The 18283-nt window shown below is 40.5% G+C and overlaps 1 pseudogene; it reads right to left on the reverse strand.

Moving 5' to 3' along the window:
* The window catches only part of LOC149254803 (chaperonin 60 subunit beta 2, chloroplastic-like), a 77740-nt pseudogene that overhangs the window by 34872 nt on the left and 24585 nt on the right, over positions 1-18283 (reverse strand).

The raw sequence follows: 18283 nt of genomic DNA on the forward strand, positions 1-18283 counted from the left end.
GTCTAATGCTTTAGCCATAACCCATCCCCTAAATTCTCTTAAGGTAGTTGGAAGGATAGGGAAACACAACACCCTCAAGGCTTTAAGGTTTATTGTCCTTCTCCTTTTCCGGCATGATGCTCACATTTTCATTTATTAGAATCTTGTTCCTTCTCGCCAAAGTGTTTTCCTCCATTTTCTTGTCCCATTGTTCAATTTATTTCCTTCCAAATAGCCCATACAAGATGTGGGGGCCATATTCCACCAGACTTTGACATCCCATTGGCCATAATTTGGAAAAAGGGAGGCATAACCCATTTTCTTCCCAGGGGTTTAAATAGTTCACAAAAAACATTTCTTGAGTAGTTGCAATGCAACAATAGATGATCCACATCTTCGGCCCCATTTAAGCACAAGATGCAACAAGTAGTTGGTCACTAACATACCTCTTTTCCTTAGGTTCTTCGTGGTTCTTCGACATAAGTACAATCTCCCTCTGTGCTCTGAGAACCCCTAGATCATAACAAACTCAAGGTCACAATACACATCACAGATTTACAAGATTATTTGTCCTCAGGAGTTGGGTTTTGGAACTTTTTGTTCTTCATCCCCTTAACCGTTTGGCAATCTCTATGGCTATCTTTGTAGGTTTCATTTAGACATGAAGAGTTCTCTATGACTTTCTTTCTGGGCATCATTTGGGCTTGCTTGTTTATTTTCTTTTCTTTTCCCTTTGAAGTCTACCAGAGATATTCCAGTCCCATTAACTTAGTTTGGTTACTAGGGGACACTGATATCAAAACTCCAATTGCTTGTACACCGGCTTCATCAATGGACTTTGGTTTTCAAAACATCAGTTGTCTTTGGATATCACTATGTAGTCCTCCCAAATATTGACTTAAAAAAATATTCTTATTGGGAGATATAATCAATTGAATGGCCCATTTTTGAAACTCAATGGTGGACTCTTGCATGGTTTTTCCTTGTCTCTGTTGAAAGAGATTCCATTTTATTTTTTTTTCTTACTCATATCCACTAGGATAGAACTGCCACATAATGAGATTCTTTAATGTTTCCCATTGATTTACTAGTGGTTCCTGCTCAATTATTCGAGTGGTAACATACCTTTGCCACTAGGTTAATGCATGGCCTTCTAAATTCAACCAAGTGAAAGAGATTATTTTCTCTTCACTAATTGCATGCACACTTAAATAAACATCGAGTTGTTGTAACCATTGATTGAATTTAAGGGTGAAAATCTCAACTACATAAGGCTTGAAGTCACTCTTCGCTTTCTCTCTGATGGGTGTTTGGACTTTTATAGTGTTCCCCTTTTCCCACTTTTTCTTCTCTTCTCATTCAGATTCTTCTTATTTAGAACTCAAGTCTCAAACTTCATCCATGAGGTTATGTTATTGTTTGACCTTTCCATGCTTATGGTCTGCTACAACATGTTTAGAGACATATTGATCATTTGATTCTTTATATTAATAAGTTTGTTTTCCAACTCACTGCCTTCTTAATTGTCTCCCATATCAAAATATTGAGATTGTTTCTTTCATCTTCTTGTTCTAATCTTAGCTTTATGAGGAGTGATCCCTTTAAACCAGGATTGTTTACTTTGTCAATAGGGTGCACATAACACATGTACTCCTCTCCTTGTAGTGCTCCTCAAGAATGTCCAAATATAGCAATTGAAAACCTCAATTTGGGTGGAGCACTTCTCAAGGTTGACTATCATTCTTCCTTAAGATCATACATTATTGCCATGTGTGCTCCTTTGAGCTAGGGCGCTCAAACCAAGCATTTAACCTTTGACCACATCTTCTTTGTCTTGCAATGGGTGTTGGGACCATTAAGACCATTCTCCTACTTGCTTGAAGTAGTATTACCAACTTTTACTTCATTATTAGATCGTTTGATCTCTTCCCTTCCAATTCTTTCTTGTCTATGCCTAGCACTATATCTGGCACTATACCTGGTACCATTCAAAATAAATATTAGATTAGAATGCATATAATTCATATAGAGTGATATATAGTACCATATAGTACCTGGTACTTAGTACCATCCCTTCCCTTCCAATTCCAAACCTTCTAATTCAAACCTTCTGCTCTATATGGTGCCTCCCTTCGGTCGGGGATTAGACAGAAACCTTTCCTCTTTATCTATGAGTCTATGCTTTTCTTTCTTTACCAGAATCTATGCATGCATTCTCATCTTATCTGTCTGTACTACATTCTATAGTGAAACCACACACTATGGCTCTATGAAGGCTAGTGAACTGGTTCCAATCTCTATGGTTCTGTTCCATCCTTATGGCTACTAAATGAGTTCAACCTTTCTAAGCTTCTAAGAAGGCTAGTGTGATTCATGCAATCTATCTTGATTCATCCCATCCTTAGTGATTGAGTTCAACTTCCCACTTCTTTATTTGCAATCTGAAGTGAGTAGTTCCACTTCCCTCTCTATGGTTCCATCTGAAGAGGATGAGTTCCCACTTAGCTTCTCTAAGAAGTAGTGTATTAGTTCCCACTCTATGGCTCTAAGAAGTAGTGCAAGGCTCACAGGGTGCCAACTTTGGGCAAATCAGGGATCTTGCCACTGTCACCTCAGCAAGATGCCCTCTAACTTTGGACTGGGAGATCAGTCTTTGGGGGTATCCCAAGGAATCACCTTGGATATAAGTGTTATTTTAATGATGTCCAAGTACAAGAGAGATTACACTCAATCTGAAGGTGAAATAAGTTAAGTCATGGGAGTCATAGTAATTATGTTGTAGAAGACTAGTATCACATAGAAAAGAGAATGATTCTATTTAGAGTAAGTAATTGCGTTAGACAATAAGCGTGTACACGTTTAAAGTATGTCACAATGTATTTAACCAACCAGATATGCAACAATATATAAGGTTACTTTTTCACATGGTAACATGGCCTCTTAGTTGAGGGGAATTGAATCATTTTCAGCAAGAACTAGCTTTGCTTATTAAAGCCAAATTCAGTTTATTCTATAATGCTTTTGAATCCAAATTCAGTTTTTACCATAAAGATTTTAATCTTTGTTAGTTGTGGTAGTATTTGATGCATTTCTTAACTAAAATGCAGGACACTGTCAAACTTCAAATAACTTAGGCTTAAAAAAAAAGCTGAAATAGTGGAGTTTAAATTGCTATATTCAATACCAAACTTATCTTAATTTATTGAACAATGGGTCGAGTGGTTAAACCAAAGCACACATGCCCATCTGCTAAGAATTTTTGCGCATGGTTTCAAGTTGAGTTTAACAATTTGTAACCTCCCAATTGCTTAGAAAGGTCCTGTCCTTTAGCACACATGGACAATTAGGGACAGATGAAAATAGTTATGACATAGAGTCTAGCTCCCCAAGTCTCCACTATTAGCTTTCTGTGGAAATATCCAGTGTTACACAGGGACATACTCCCAAGGTCGGGGACATGCTCCTTGCATCCTCAGGACCATGGGCCTGACGACCATCTAACAAAACAGTTCCTTGCATCCTCTCTTTTGCAAAAAATACATGAAATTCACAGTACAATGTTTTGCTGGTGTGCAAGGACACTTCCAAAAAAGTTGGGCTTGTGGGTGCCCCCTCCCGAAAAGGGGGACATCTGGACACCCCACATGTGTTTTTTTTAAACATAAAAAGGTGAGAAAAAAGGCTAAAAAAGCCTAAATTTGGATCAATCGAATAAAGATGCCAAAATTTTAATCCTTGCATGAAATCAACAGTAATGTATGAAGGTAACATGAGTTAAAGTTGGGAAGATTCAATCATTGATTTTATTTTATGATATGTTTTTTCAGAAAGTTGCTGACAACTATCCTTTGGCTGAGAAATGACACTATGAGGGGAAATTCTGTGGCATCAAAATAATCTAGGACTTACACCTGGTCTCATCTACACCCACTCAGAGGGTTTTGAATCCATGTATCATCATTAATACAAGTATGATCACCTTGCAACTTGTTGCTAGCTTTTCAAAATATTGTTTTGCAATTCCAAAATGTCATTCCAAAGAGCAGCCATGTACCTCCTTTTTTTGAGCTACATATTTCGCTTGGAAGCATGCATCTCTTCATGCCTCTTTGTATTCATCTATTGGGCTAAATTCAACCCAATACATTTGAATGGTGACCCTAAACCTCTAGAATTAGTAGCAGTATTTTCCCCTGTCTTGTTCGTAGATGAAGCCATATCATTGGAGTCTGTTTGTTCATCCTTAACTTGATTTGCCTCTCTACCAATACCCCTTCTAGTGTTGTTTGTATGTGGATAATGGAGCATTTTAGCACGTGACCAATAAAAAAAAATTCAGAAAGCTTCTAGAACAAGATGTGGGTATACAAGTGGAGTAGGGTGATAATACTACATATCATATGATTAAAATTGGAACCATCTCTTTTAGGATGCCATCAAGGGATAATCTTGATTGGAAATATGTTTTTTATGTACTAGAATTAATGAAGAACCTTCTTTCTATCTCATCTATCACAAATAAGAAGCATATAGTTGAGCTCAATGATCAGAAGTGCATTATTAGATATTGCAACCATGAATTTCCTTGGTTCTTAGCTAAAGGTGTGTTGGAAGGAGGCCTTTACAAGATTCTTGTCAATACTACAAAGGATGATACTCTAGTGCATGATAGTGGAAATCTATGCAAGTTGTGGTACAAGCACTTTGGTCACTTGAACCATGGAGCTCTTCCACTCTTGACGGATATGGTGTATGGATTGCCAAACTTCAAGGTAGAGAAGATTGAAGAGTGTATAGGGTGTGCACTCAATGAGAATTCAAAGATTTCTTTTCCATATAGTGAGGAAAAATCAAGAAATATTCTCAAGTTAATGCAATCAGATGTTTGTGGGCCTATGCCTTCCTCTTCATTCATAGATAAGCTATATTATGTTTCTTTTATTGATGATTCCTCTCACAAAACCAAGATTTATTTTATGAAGACTAAATATGAAGTATTTGGTAAGTTTAAAGATTTTAAAGCATTGGTTGAAAATCAAATGGGGGAGAAGATCAAAATGCTTTAATTTTAGGGGAGAGAACACATCCAAGGATTTTGATACCTTTTGCAAGGAAAAAAGAATCAAGGGGGTACTAGGAATGGGGTTGTAGAGTAACAAATACATCATTGAGATAGATAAAACCATGATCCATGATGTGGATTTACCCATCTGTCTTTAAGACAAAGCTTACAACATAGTTGTCTATATCTTGAACCAATGTCCTCACAGGATCTTGAAGGACAAAACACCAAAGAAATATTTTACTAGTGAGAAGCCACAAGTATTACATTTCCATATCTTTTTGTTTGTCCAATTTATATTCATATTCATGATAAGAAAAGGACTAAACTTTGAACCCTTGAATATAAAGGGGATATTTGTTGGACAGAGTAATACATTTGAGGCTTACTGAATCTAAATTCAAGTTCAAATGAACATATTGGTGAGCAAGGATATGAAGTTTGATGAGGATGAATGGTCCTCAAAATCATAGAAACATCTTATAGTGATTAATGAACACAAAAAGCTTGTTGTTCCAGATTCTGTTCTAAAATTGAAAAAGAAATCAAAGTCAAATCAGCAAGATTCTAGTAAAAAAACAGAGACCTCATTACATTCTAGTGTATCCAGGAAGTTGAGATGGCTTATTCAAGCATTATAAGGTATGCAGGAAAAAGTGGGGGCATATATGTCCACATCTTAGGTGAGTCATCAAACTACGAAATTTTCTACTTATGTTGCACTATTGTCCTCTATTCTTCAGACATAGACCTCCCTTTTTTAGGGGTAGCTGCTAAGAAGGTATGAAAGGATGTCATAACTGAGTAGTATAACTCCTTTCTTGAGAATGATCTCTTGGATATGTTCCAAGACCTACTAGGGAATCAATGATTGATTTTAGATGGTTTGACAAGATCAAGCATGTAGTTGATGGGAGCTTTGAAAAGTGTAATGTTCCTTTCCAAAAAAGCCTTAAATTTTCAATAGGTTTCTGAGTGTGTGTGAGGTTTAGTGATGTGTTCTAGCAACAATTTAGCCACGTGTAGCTGTAGGTTCGGCTTTACAAATTTCACCCAATTAAATGTGCATAAAAAACTAACGTGCATACCAAAATAAAGTACTCCAAGTGCTCAAATAGATTTATGAAAGTTCAGAAATTTACATATGTATATAGCTAGTACATCACAGATAAATAAAATAGAGGATATTATTTCACATTAACCAACTAAATACAAAAAGACATAAGAAAATCAAGGAACCTGTGACCTCTGTCTCATGGTGTGCTTCCAGAGTGGTAGTTGAAGAAGGAATGTGACCAACAATACATCATAAAATTTAGCAAGGAAATATTCTATGTGTTCTTCCCTCAGGGTACTATGATTTCAGTGGTCCACAGTTAACAGATTTGTAATCCAGCAGATGGGAAGCTCGTGGCCCTTCCTTTGAGGCTGATATGATATATAAATTCCCCCCACAAACTGTCCAGGTGCACCCAAAATTCTTAACACTGCTTCAGTACTCTCTCTCCAGCTCCAAATGACCCAAAATTGATAAATTCATGGACTTTGCTGCTCTTCAGTTCGAATACTAGTGTTGACCATAGATATTCCAGATCCTGCAGCTACCTTTGTGCTCTCATTTAGCAAGTCTCCAACAAATAAATGACCATTGCACTCAGGGTTGAAGGTTGTAGTGGCCAATGTTTGTGGGCACAGAAAAGCAGTAGCAATACTATTCACCAACTCTTTGTTATTGACCACTTGTAAAAGACAAGACGTTATATACAACGATGTAAGAGTGCTCATCTTGGGAAGAGATAAATTAAGGGATGGTAGAAAATCTTGCAAAACCAATAAATGAAGAAAATTATGTGTCATCGGTCTGCTCAAATCAGAAATACTAGCACAAATTATGTCACTGCAGTAATAAAGGTCATCTCTAATTTCTTCAACTATAGAAAATAATGTTGTTGTAATCTCAGAAACATCATCAACCTGTACTGCATGAACAACAAGAACATCTAATTTTAAGCTTTTCTCCTTGAGGAATTTCACCAAATCTGAGTATGATAACATTGTGTGGCTTGTGATAAACTTGTTGACACTTTCATCGCCTCTATATATAGCAAGTGTCAAAGCACGTACAACTGTGTGGACCATGGTGTCTCTATAATAAGCGAATTCAACAACCTCACTATACAATGGGAAGGAAAATACAACATTATGAGATTCCATATTGAAAGAGAAATGCCTTTTAATTATAAGTTCCAATTGATTGAGTATTGTATTAGCCTTAATTATATTTTGCACCCTTGAAGCTTCCCACAACAAGCGCAATTTCAGAGGTCCTTCAATCTCATCTTGTAGCCTTTTGATAACTTTGTAAATTTGATGAAATTTCCTATTCCCCATCAAGGGTACCAGATGATTATTTGATGAGCCCCAAAATCCCTTAACATCAATTTCTAGACAAGCCAGCAGTTCTTCTATAGCATTAATTTCTCCATTACTTCTCAAAGGGTGGCAAGCCCAATGCCTCAAAAGGCATTCTACAAATAGAGCCTTGCAAATTTTGTAGGGAGAAATAACTCTATAGTAAGAAAGATCATCATCTGGCTTCATTCTATGAAAATGTGCAACTAAATCTCCAAGGGTATAGATTGTAAGTTCTTATTGAATGACTCCATCGAGTGGGGAAAACCTTGAAGAGATTGAATGCAACCTATCCACAAAAGCTGATACATATAGATTATGTAACAAGAATTTAGCTCCACTGGAATTTGATTCTTTGACCTTTCCAATAGTGCCAATAATCTTCTTCAGTGTAAATGTCATATTAGCAATTAGTGCACATTTAGGAAGGAAATCTAAAATAAATGCACCTAGTTGTATTACTGAAGTCGTCACACCTAATTCCTTCATGGTTTTTCAAGGTGTTCATTTCAAAATCTGCAAAGCCTCAAAAGGAGACAAACTATTGGTTGACTGATAATCATATTCATTTAAGAAGGGCCAAAAGGTACTAGGCACACCTTCCTTTAACAATGTTTCCATATTTAAAGTCTTAATACCCTCTAGCCTGCAAATTTCCTTAACAAAGAGTGGAGGATAGGGTTCTGTAGCTTCTTCATTGAAAGTATGCCAATGGCCCATTTTCTCAATTAGGCCATTATTGAAGGAACTGCACCATTTATTGTGTATTCTCCCTTTACCTCGATCAAAAACTATAATTATGTTCTTGGGTAACTGAGTCTAGGTTTTTCTGTTGCTATCTTGATGATTATACATATCCCCCAATTCAATACCTTCCATTTTACAAGAGTTGAAAAGAGTCTCCTTCATAATTTGATCCTTGTTTGAACTTTGGGAAAATTTCATGTTTCTTCCTTGTAAAGTAATCACACATGGAAATAAACCCAAGGTCCTGCTACTCTGCATTGGATCAGTAATATTTTATTTACGAGTACTAGGGATAGCTGGATTATCCCTCTCAAATATCTTCCTTTCAGGTCTAGTGTGTTCTAACAAGACTCCAAGTTGTTTGATGGACAACTCAACTTGTTGTTCCTTGATAGTGGTAGAATAATTCTTATTGATACTGCCACCAACATTATTTATAGAATGACCAGTGTCACCATAATCTTCTTGGCTAGGTTTAGACTTCTTTGGTCCTTTGTTACCTGTCAAATAATCATTTTCATCGATGCCCTGAGGATGCTTTCTGGAAAAGTGATCTTCATATCCTTCTCCATATCCTTTGATTCATCACTTTTGTTCTGGCTCCCTTCAGATGTAATTTCCAAAGCTCCTTGATCTTTGGCAGTCTTCAAGTCTTCCTCTATGCCTGCCTTGGTATACACCACTAAGTCTTTAGTTCTGCTTATATCATCATCTTCAGACTTGTATTTACTTTCCTTTTTTCCTTGCCATCTTGATGATACCCATGCCTCCATGAGCTCTGTCACCCTCAAGAAATTTGTAGATAATTGCTCAAACAATTCATGCATTGTCCTATGTTGCCTTGGTATTGCTTTAGCAACAACTACTAGCCCCCTTTTTCCTACATGAACTGCAGATGGAATTAATACAATATGATTTCTGCAATCGATAGAAGATCATTCTTGATCTCAGAGATCCTTAAGAAGTAGGATTGAATATCCTCGTCTTTACCCTTCTTAATATCCTTCAACTTATTTTTGAGAAATAAAATTTGATTTGCATCACTAACCTTGAACATGCTTACCAATCTATCGTAGATATCCTTGGAGGTGTTTATATCGGAGATGTAGGCCACCAAACGCTTGTCAATGGAATCTCTGATAATCTTCTTCACTTTGACTTCACCCTTGGTGTACTTGTTCTTTGTAGTAGCTGGTGCATTTGATGAAGGCTCAGGGATTTTACCCTTCACGTAATCTAACACTTCTTGATCTTCCAATGTTAGATCAAGAGACATCTTCCATCCGTGATAGTCAGAATTTTCATGGATCTTGTCTTCAGCCAAGAAGTGGGATGAGGAACCCATTGAGCCTTTTTCCCTTTCCAACTGTCTTCAATGATTGCTCTTCCACTCTTGCTTGGGCTTTGTCTTCACCTCAGCTTTGATACCATGTTAAATTTAGCTATGTTCTATGCATAGAGCAATTTACTTCAATTTTTCATATTAGCCCAATGTCAATATTCAGATTAGTAATCACATTAGCATGATAGTTGATGAGCCCCAATTTTTGGTACAATTTGGGCTCATATTGGCCTACTTACCTTGCTCAACCATTCATCTTTTATCACTTATGCATTCATTTCTTAGTATATTCGTGTTGTTTGTAGGAAGAAGGGCAGACATTATATCTATGTGGCTAATACATGATGATTTCAGGTTTTTGGCATTAAAGAGAGCAAAAGATCATGCAAAAGGAGACAAGGAGACAACAAAGGTGACATTGCGGGTTCATAGGGAGGTTGTCCATGGTCTTGATGACCTTCCTCGTGATTTTCACCTTAACTCCGAGCTCCAACAGCTCTCCCCACCGAGCTTAAAGGCAGCCAACACGTTCTACAGGATCAACAGTTTTACAGCAGTTTGACTTTCAGTTGGATAGCCAAGCTCCACGAATGGAGGAAGCCAGCTTGATCTTCATTTTGTATAAATATGAAGGCCGTAGCCTTTGTTAGGAGCTTTTTGAACTTTTGGATTGATATTGTAATTTCTGAGCACAGCTCGGTGTTTGTTTTTGTAAGCCAGTTTTGGCATGACATTAGACTTTTGATGATGAATAAAGGCAAGCAGAGTTGGATTTAATTCTGAGCTTTTAAGGGAGCTATAGCTGTCAGGTTAGGGCCCAACCTGAGAGCAATAGATCTCCTCTTCTTGTAGTGTTATTTGCCTTTCTTTCCAGCACTTTGTTTCCTTGTTTTGATATGCATTTCAAGAACACAGTCTGCTGATTTGATTTCTTTAATAAGATTGAGTAGGATTAGCTTATGGTTAAATCACTTTCAGTTGCTTAGATCAGAATAGGAGGTTTGTAATCCACTGGAGCTCCAAGAAAAGGTTGTTAGTGCCTTCACTGCCATCTCTGTTTAGGGATTGGGGTGCAGTCTATACCAACCACCAAAAAAAAACGCAGTCTTTTTCCACTTTTATGCAAGTTGCAACACAGTCGTTTTAATCGTGGATCCTTCCATGCATTTTTCTCTTGAGCCATACTTCTTCATTACAATTCCATGCACGACTTTTCTTCATGATTTACATCGCTGTTTATTGGTTTAATAGCACAGGTAGCACAGGTTAATGGATTCTCGTTTTGGTGCAAGACATAAGCAATTTGTTTTATTTACACTGCTCAATATCATTCCACTTCCTTCTTCTTCTTCCTAACCTCGCCTCAAGCCACCTACTCGACCTCTGTTCAGCTTGTTCACCTTCCAACTCTTCCATTGCCCACGTAGCTTCATCTTTTTGACCTTTCGTTGCTGCCATCCTTCTATCCACCAACCAACTTCGTGCACTCTTTCTCCATCCTGTTTCTCTGCCCCTGAGTCATCACAAGCTCCATCTCCACCTTACCTATCCACCCATACCGTTCCATCACTTCACCATCACCCAAAACTTCCACTTACAGCACATCCTGTAGAAGTTAGCAAACTTCCTGTAGAATTCCTTAGTTTCCTGTAGGATCCCCTACAGACATCCTGTAGAAGCCTGCAAACTTGGTTGCCGAGCATCTGAACGTTGTAGACTTCTGTGGACTGATGCTAGGGACCCTCTGGGACCTCTCCTAGCCCTCCTTACCTTTCCCAAGCTTTCTCTCCCTTCGCACCACCTCTGCACAACCAAACCCTAATAAGAAACAAAACCATAATCACTCCATCCACTTAAGCAAAAATACAAAAACAATGTTCTTTTCAATGGAAGTAGTTTGAGTTCATGCATTTCACATCATTAGAAGTAATGGCATCCTTTTTAGACATTTGCACTTTCACTATTGCATCATAGAGGTCAAACTAGTCAAATTAGGGTTTACTAGGGTTTCATGTTTTGGTTGGCTTTCAGTTCATTTTTGCAAAGTAGATCAATTTCCCTTGAGATAGCCTTCGTCCATCATTTAGAAAGCTTCTTCTGAGAGCATATAGAAGTTGGCTTGAGCCCTAGCGGACTTGTGCCAACTGACCAAGTGACAGCTGCGACAAGAGCTAGTACTTGTGCATACAGCACCGTCGCTTCCAAGTTTGTACGAACTACCGGGTTGATAAAATTAGAGATAGGAAGCCCCAGGAGTTGTAGCATTATCGCTACAATACTGGAGCCCACCATCTTTTTGGCGCCGTTGTCGGGGAAGCGTCAGAGTATTAGTAATTGTTGCTTTTCTTCTATTTTCTTACTCTTGCCTTCCGCTAAGTAGTTTATTTCATTTCCATTCTGCAAAAGTAGCATAGACATTTACTGCTTTCATAGATTAGCATTTCCTGCTTTCATAGACTAGCATTTCATTTCTGCAAGCATAGACTAGTGTTTCCATTCCTGCAATTTCATTTGAGCAAAGTAGATTAGTTCTTTCCAGCTTTCAGTTTAATTCTGCATCTTTATAGTTAGTTGTAGATCAATCTGTTTCAGTTTTGCGGGTACCAAAGAAAAAAAGCAAAAGCAATAAAAAAAAAGAAAGTCTTTTCCATTTCATGCCTCGTAGAAACTGAGATAAATCAGGCAAATTCCTACCCAACACCCCCACCACATCACTGAGTCACCCTTCTCTCTTCTTTGGTGACAGTGATCCAGAAGAACCTATAGGTGAACATCCCGAGAGATACAAAGAACCAATAGAAGAAGAAGAGTTAGAGACCACTCCATCGGAAGCTATGGCTGACAATAGAAGAGAGGATGAGAGAATAGAAGGTGCCTTCCCCATCTGAGAGACCAATGGAGAGATGAAAATGAAGAACATTAGCCCCTCCGCCTTACCTCACTTCCATGGACTGACTACTGAAGATCCTGATACCTTCCTGTTTGAGTTTGCTGTCCTTTGTAGAACCTATGACTATACTGAAGATGAGCAAAAGCTAAAACTCTTCCCTTCAACTCTTAAGGATGCAACATTACGCTGGTTCATGGGCTTACCTGGGAATAGTATCACCACTTGGGCTCAGATGCAGCAAGCTTTCAATACCAAGTACAGGGATTATTGTAGGTCTAAGGAAACCAAGGGAGAAATATTTCGGATGGCCATGGGAAATGATGAGTCCTTAGAGGATTATGAGGAGAGGTTCCAACTTAGCTATAAGCGGGCCAGGTGCACACTTGACCCTGAATCCCTCAAGTTGGTCCTGCTCCGAGGAGTCCCTGAAGACCTCTTAGATACCCTTCACATGTTAGCTGGGGGGGACATTTACCAACTGCCTTATGAGGACATCAAGACTGTGTTTAGAAATCACTCCAGGGTAGCTCGGAAACGAGGTAGAGGAAACCTCCTCTCAACTAGTGTCCCTTTCTCCAAACATGAGCTTGCAAATCAATTAGAAGATCTTAAGAGTGAGGTGAGACAGACCATTGCCATGCAGCTGGACACCTTCAGGATCCAGCAGAAGAAAGAAGAAGCTGAGAGAGCCTTGGCTGTCTTCTGCCCTAGGTGCACAAGGAGACACCCTAAGAACGAATGCCCATTGCATTCGGTTGAAGTATGTTTCGTTTGTGAGGAGGACCATCCCACAAATCAGTGTCCAACCTTACCTGGGTTTAAAGCCATGTACCAACGGACAGAAGCTCCCACTGAACCTCTCTATTACCTCAACCAAAGGAGGCCACAAGGATCTAGACCTTATCAGCAGGGTATGCAAGGGGCACCTCCAGCTTATTACAGCCCCAACCAATCGACTCCTATGCCTTCCTGGGGTCCCCCTTCTCATCCTTCCTGGTCCATGCCTCCTCCATGGTCTTATCCACCTCAGTACCCCACTCAACCTACTTCTCATTCATATCATTCACATGCCCAGCCACAGCCTCAGTGGAATGCACCTCAGTCGGGGTGGAGGCCCCAATACAACACTCCTCCTGCCATTTTGCCTCCACCACCAATTCAACCTCAACCATTACCTCCTGCTCCTCCAAGGCAACCCCAAATACCTGCTCAACCGAATCTGAACCCCAACAATAGACAGGCCCAGTAGGTATACACTGGGGAAACCTCATGCCCTGCCTATGCTGTGGAGATCCAGGAGATCAATCTTCGATCTGGAAAGACTCTACCAGATCGCCAACCTCCTCCCCCAGAGGATGAGGAAAATAAACAGGAAAGTGAACCAAAGGCTATTCCACCCTTTCCTGAGAGACTGACAACCACCACACAACCCAACCCAGAGGGGGATGAGCTTCTGGGTGAGCTCAAGCAGTTGTGTGTAAAAATACCACTTCTCCAAGCCATCAAGGATGTGCCAATATACAACAAACTGGTTAAGGAAAAGTGTTTCAAACACCCAGGCAGGCGGAAGAAAGATGCTTCAACCATCAATGTCATAGGACAACTGTCTGACCTTATGTTAGGACAAGTCATCTGCCCAAAGTACCTAGATCCTGGAAGTCCTGTAGTAGATGTCCACATCAATGGCACCATCATACCTCACACCTTGATTGATCTGGGGGCTGCCATTAATGTGATGAACAGGGACACCATGCTCAAACTCAATCTTCAGGGTTCCTTGAGGAAGACCTCGACAGTACTGCAATTAGTAGATCGCTCCACTGTGACTCCCGAAGGGATTGTGGAGGATGTCTTGGTCTCTATCGACTCTTGGGAATACCCTGCAGATTTCTTGGTTCTGCAACCCAAGGCAAAGCTTACTGGATATCCTCTCATTTTGGGAAGGCCTTGGTTAGCCACTGCAGATGCTTACATAAGTTGCCGCGCAGGAAATATGACCATCAAAAATGGTCCTATGTCCAAACAGCTAGTCCTATACCCTCCTGCCCAACCCTCCTTAGAGCATGACTTACCACTCTGGTTAGAGGAAGGAGAGGAAGACGAGGTGTACTCAGCACCTCTGTGCACCTTAGATACCACTAGAAGAGACCCCCCAACCAAGGATGAGTTGATCGAGACCCTGATCCAGAATCCACCTTCCAGTGCACTATCCTTAGAGAAATTGGTGGAGGATGCCCAAGCTAGCACCTTAGTGGATCTTTGTACAACCAACCCTGTCACTCCCAGAGTCTCTTGGGATTAGCAGGATATTATCGGATATTCATTAAAGACTTCAGCAAGCTAGCCTCGCCATTGTTTGGCCTGTTGGCAAAAGATGTGGAGTTTAAATGGACTGACGATTGTCAGAGAGCTTTAAATGAATTGAAGGACAAGTTGGTGTCAGCCCCAATCCTGAGAGGTCCAAACTGGGCCCTACCTTTCCACATCCACACTGATGCCTCGAACAAAGCCATAGGTGCAGCTTTAGGACAAGTTGAGCAAAAACTTCCATATGCCATTTACTTCGTTAGCAAAAACTTGTCCAAAGCTGAGCTGAATTACACTGTAACCGAGAAAGAATTCTTGGCTGTGGTCCATGCACTGAACAAGTTCCGACATTATATTACTGGCTATCAAACCTTTGTACATACAGACCATGCTGCAATTAGATATTTAATGAATAAACCAGATGTGAATGCTCGTATTATTAGATGGTTACTTTTATTGCAGCAGCTTGATTTGACCATTGTTGACAAACCAGGTAGAGAAAATGTTGTTGCTGACTTTTTATCTAGATTGGATTTGTCTGCAGATGAGGATGGAACAGTGGATGACCAGATGCCCAATGAACATCTGTTTGCTATTTCAGTACTCTCTCCATTGTTTGCTGATATAGCAAACTACCTTGTTTCAGCACAGTTCCCTCCGCACCTATCTTCAAGAGAGAAGAGCAGAATCATCAGAAAAAGTGCCTCATTTACTTGGATCGGGGGCAATTTGTTCAAGATTGGCCCCGATCAGATCTTAAGGCGTTGTGTAAGGGAGGAGGAAGTCTTTTATATCCTCCTCACTTGTCATGATGGGCCTTGTGGAGGACATTTTGCAGCAAAGAGAACTGCCTTCAAGATCCTGCAGGCAGGCTACTATTGGCCCACACTTCATCGAGATGTCAGAAGATATGTCAGCCAGTGTGACCAATGCCAAAGAATGGGGAAACCGACCCAAAGGGATGAGATGCCTCTCCAACCTCAGGTGACTCTTGAGCCATTTGAGAAGTGGGGTATGGACTTTGTGGGCCCAATCAACCCTCCTTCGAGGCAAAGGTCTTACATCATTGTGTGCACTGACTACCTGACAAAGTGGGCAGAGACCAAAGCAATCAAAGCAGCAACAGAAGAAAAGGTGGCCGAGTTCCTAAGAGAAAACATCTTCTATAAGTTTGGCTATACAAGAGAGCTGGTCACTGATCAAGGGAGCCAGTTCACCTCCAACCTGGTTGAAGATCTACTAGCTCATCACAAGATCAAGCATAGGACTTCCACCCCCTATCACCCTCAAGCAAATGGGCAGGTGGAAGTCACCAATAGAGCATTAGAAGGGATCTTGACTAAGGTGGTGAGCAGCAGCAGAAAGGACTGGGCAGATCGCCTGGTTGAAGCCACATGGGCTTACAACACCACTTGGAACACCACCACCGGCTTCACACCTTATGAGCTGATCTATGGGAAGAAAGCTTTGTTGTCCATTGAGTTTGAATACAACACTTTGAGGATGGCAGCTCAGCTGGACCTAGATCTCAGCCATGCACAACAAGAAAGGTTATTGCAGCTGAATGGCCTGGATGAGCACCGAATGCAGGCCCTCCTTCACTCAGAAGTGGTTCAACTTCAGAGAAAGGTGTGGCATGACCAACATCTCCATGACAAGAAATTTCAGCCGGGAGATTGGGCTTTGTTGTATGACTCCAGATACAAAGATTTCAAGGTGAAGCTGAGAACCAGATGGCTAGGGCCATATTCAGTGGAAAAATGTCATGACAATGGATCTGTTCTTATTCGGACCATTGATGAGGAAGCCATCCCCATGCTTGTCAATGGGCATCGATTAAAGATCTACAGGAAGCCTCCCTTAAGACAAGAGTTCATCAAAACTATGGAGAAGGCAGTGTTGGTCATAGAGAAGGGTTCTGCCTCTGCTTTGGGCATACCCTGAAGAATCTAAAAAAAAATAAAAAATAAAAAATAAAAAAAATAAAAAAAAAATAATAAAGATCCTTGGGTGAAAACCTTTCTGAGGTGCCCAAGGCAGGTGGTAGGGGTGAAAACCTCATTGAGGCGCCCCTATTGTCTTTCAAAAAAAAAAAAAAAAAGAGATTGGAAAAAGATCCTTGAGTGAAAACCTATTTAAGGCGCTTAAGGTAGATAGCAAGGGTGAAAACCTCATTGAGACGCCCCTGTTATCTTTCAAAAAAAAAAAAAAAAAAAAAAGAGAAAAAAAGAAAAAAAAAGAAAAAAAAAGAAAAAACAAGGTCAGCAGATTCATTATGTAAAATTGCATGCAGGTGTTCTATGGAGGAAAGGAAGCCTCTCAACTCAAAGTCAAGGGTCCTCATCATGCAGTCAGGACACCTCACCAGCACCTCCCCCCAGGAATACTCATTTTCTCCAAGGTATGTGTGATTTTATTACAGCTTGAGTCTTCTACAAGAAGACGCAGATTTTCTACAGGAAGATGCAGAGTTTCTACAGGAAGATGCAGATTTTCTACAGGAAGGTGCAGGCTCTCTACAGGAACGCAACCTTTCTACAGGAAGCTTTGTATTTCTACAGGAAACTTCATGTAGAAGCTCAGAACAGGCCAGAATTCATTTCATGAGGAGATCTAACGGCTAAGGATCGGTTTGGACGCATGCAAGCCACTGTTGTCACCCTTGCACATTGCTGTTATCTTGTTCCACCATCCTTGTCGACATGCAACAAAGTTACCTGCACTAGCAAAGCAGATCGATGAGTCTCGAGAAAAAGCAAATTGTAAATGGAAAAAAATGTTAGAGATCTCACACCATGTGCATCCCAGTCATCCAGAAGCTCCGGGAGCGTGACCGTGAGGCCATCCATCGTCGTGCATCATGCACCCAAGGAGGAAAAACTGTTCCAAGACATCCCGCGGGAGTCCTGTAACAGTTAAGCCTGCTAGAGTGGATACCATTCACAGCGCAGGCCATATGCAATGAAACGTGGGCGCATGCAACTAAAGCATCCCATGCATCGTCGGCAGTTTGTGAACATGGACCTCCGGGCCTGTGTAAGTTCGCCAGCAGCAGGTAAATCCACTCATCAGCGTCCAAAGAACCGAAACATCGTGTGTAGCCGCGCAGGTAAGTGTCTCGACCCTTCCTTCCATCAGATTGCATGAATGTTACTTTGATTGATTGTTAAGTGTAAAGGTGAATGGGTTGAGCGGCCGTATGGCCATTTGGCCGGCCACGTCGGCCAGTTAATGGTCTAGTTGGATGCGAGGGTGGCGGCCATGACAAAAAGAATAGCAGCACGCACGTGAGAGAAATCCCGTCGAAAAAACGAGTTTAACAGAAGAGGCGGCGGCAGATCTGCGGGAATTGATGCAGCAGCAAGTGAACGCACAGTTGAATGATGGGATGACGTCACCCAATGGTCCGGCAGGGACAGCTCACCCCCCGCGCCACGGATTCCGCCGAATTCAAAATCTAATCGGCTAGATTGCACTCATGCATTTATCAACCACCGTTTTGAACTCGAGCGGCTATCTTGATCCTTCTGCAGTTCGATACGCT

This window comes from Pinus tabuliformis, chromosome 7 (assembly GCF_031772625.1).
Source record: "Pinus tabuliformis cultivar Carrire ecotype Pingquan chromosome 7, CPIR1, whole genome shotgun sequence".
NCBI lineage: Eukaryota > Viridiplantae > Streptophyta > Pinopsida > Pinales > Pinaceae > Pinus > Pinus tabuliformis.